Source organism: Palaemon carinicauda, chromosome 40 (assembly GCF_036898095.1).
Source record: "Palaemon carinicauda isolate YSFRI2023 chromosome 40, ASM3689809v2, whole genome shotgun sequence".
Classification (NCBI taxonomy): Eukaryota; Metazoa; Arthropoda; class Malacostraca; order Decapoda; family Palaemonidae; genus Palaemon; species Palaemon carinicauda.
In genome coordinates this window covers 43892559-43894560 of record NC_090764.1, presented here as the reverse complement: position 1 = coordinate 43894560, position 2002 = coordinate 43892559, and the positions used below count along the sequence as shown (strand labels likewise).

General features: G+C 55.0%; 1 pseudogene; it reads left to right on the top strand.

Moving 5' to 3' along the window:
• Window positions 1-1624: 1624 nt before the first annotated feature.
• Window positions 1625-1743, top strand: LOC137632092 (5S ribosomal RNA; annotated as a pseudogene).
• The last annotated feature ends 259 nt before the right edge of the window (window positions 1744-2002 follow it).

Genomic DNA, 2002 nt, shown 5'->3' with positions numbered 1-2002 from the left:
CCACGCATAGGCGCTTCCACGTTCGGCCACGCGCAAACCATTGATTTACCATCGCGCGAGCGCTAGAGCGATTGCGACCGCGATTCCCGTTGGGGTTTCGCAGCATGGCCAGCCTGGCGAGTCTAATGGAGCGTATTTCCAGAACACGGCCTCACCCCGTGAACGCAGAGCATGGCACATGCAAGAGCAGGAAGAATCTTCAGGGAGGTCTGAGCAACATTCTTCTTTCCAGAACCTGGGTTAGCCCTTCCCCGTCATTCCCTGGAAGGGTTTTGCCAGGGAGCTTTCCGTTCGAGATTTCTCCATCGGCCAAGGGGTGACTGGTTTACCCCTTCCTCTTCTCCATCTCGTGAAAGGGGCTTACCAGGTCCTTTCCCTCCTCGGTTGCGACCCGAGGTTTTGTTCAAGGAAGCTTCAGAAAGATCATGGGTACTTTCCTACTCTCGGGCTCAAGCACCTTGGCGTTTCGTCGCCAAGTTTCGAACTTGCGGGCAAGCTCGATGTTGGACCATCTGGACGCAATGATCGAGGGCTTCCTCTCGGGTGTCTCATCCGCGGATGTCGACAACCTCAGACACCCTTCCATCCTTGGGAAGAGCTTGTTTGTGCCCAAGGACAGAGACATAGACAGCGGTTGTATGGAGGAAGTCGACTTCCGTTTTCACTCCTCCAAGGCGCTTTCTTCCAGACCCTGCAGGCCTCCAGCGCCTCTTTCTTTCAGCTTCGTCGGCCTAAGTTATCGGACCGGCTACGGCAACTAAGACAAGGTGTCCAATAGCAGTCCCCTCCTGTCAGGAACAGGTAGCACGGGAGGCTCTCCTGGGGGGGGCATAATCCTAGAGGGAGCGGCAGAGTTCACGAACTCTAGGATTGGCAACCCCCCCTTGCAGGTCTCACGCTGGGAGGATGCCTAAGGTTACTCATCCGGATAACAGCTTCCCGAGGCCGATTCCTGCACGATCTCCGTTATCAGCCAAGGATATCGCGCCTGCCGTCTCTGTCAGCAAATTCAGTGTCTCTGAACCTCTATGCCATGGGGTCGGCAAGAGTTTTGCCCGTTTGGGCAGAATGATCCATGACTTAGGAGAAGGTCCTCCATAGGATCGTCGTCGGCTTCTTCAGTCGATCCTTTCTCGTAGGAAAGCATCTGAGACGGGAATTCCGTAGTCGACCTCTCAGCTCTGATCAAGTTTGTCGAACAAACATCGTCCAGCGTGGAACAGCAGAATCGATCAGACTGGTAACGAGGCGACAGGACTCCTTAGGCCCTGGAACGGAAGGATGGGTACTTTCAGTTTCCATTCCATCCATCTTCCAGGGAGCTCTTTGAATTCAGCCTAGACTACAGGTGTTCCTGCTTAAGATGCGGTGTGACGGTCCCGCCGTGGCATCGCAGGTTTTTCCCCCAGAGAACTCTCCCTGCTTTCCTCATGGCCGCTCAGGAGCAGGCTTCCGCCTCCTTCGCCTTTTGGAGGTCTGGTCAACTCCAGTAGGCTCGGGTTCGACCATCTTCAACGCCGGGACAAGCTTCCGGATCCTTACCATGAGTGAGGGATCATGGTAATTTGCTAGGAGCCTTCCCTACTTCTGCCTCAACATCTGGAGTATCTAGCCATGATATTGAGTCAACGGCCTTACCACGTTGGAAACCCCGCTTCTCGTCCGTCCAGTGAGGTCAAGCAACGTCGGGTCTAGTCGGTACTTGGATGGGTGACCGCCTGGGGACGCCAGATGCTGTTGCCGCCTCCTCCGAGCCTTCCCTTCAGTTGACTGTGGCAAGGCTGAGGAGAGTCGCAGTACCTGTTTTCAGTCAAGCAGAGCTTTCAGCCCTACCTTGGAACGTTTCCTAGGTCTCTTTTCCTCATTGACCCATCTAAGTTCCGAACGGTCGCCTCAGGATAAGTTCCCTGTGGGGCGGCCCAAGTTCTGGTGGTTTCAAAGTAACGATTAACTGGACTTCCTGGCCCCTATGGGACCAGCGGAACGATTAGACCTGCAATGG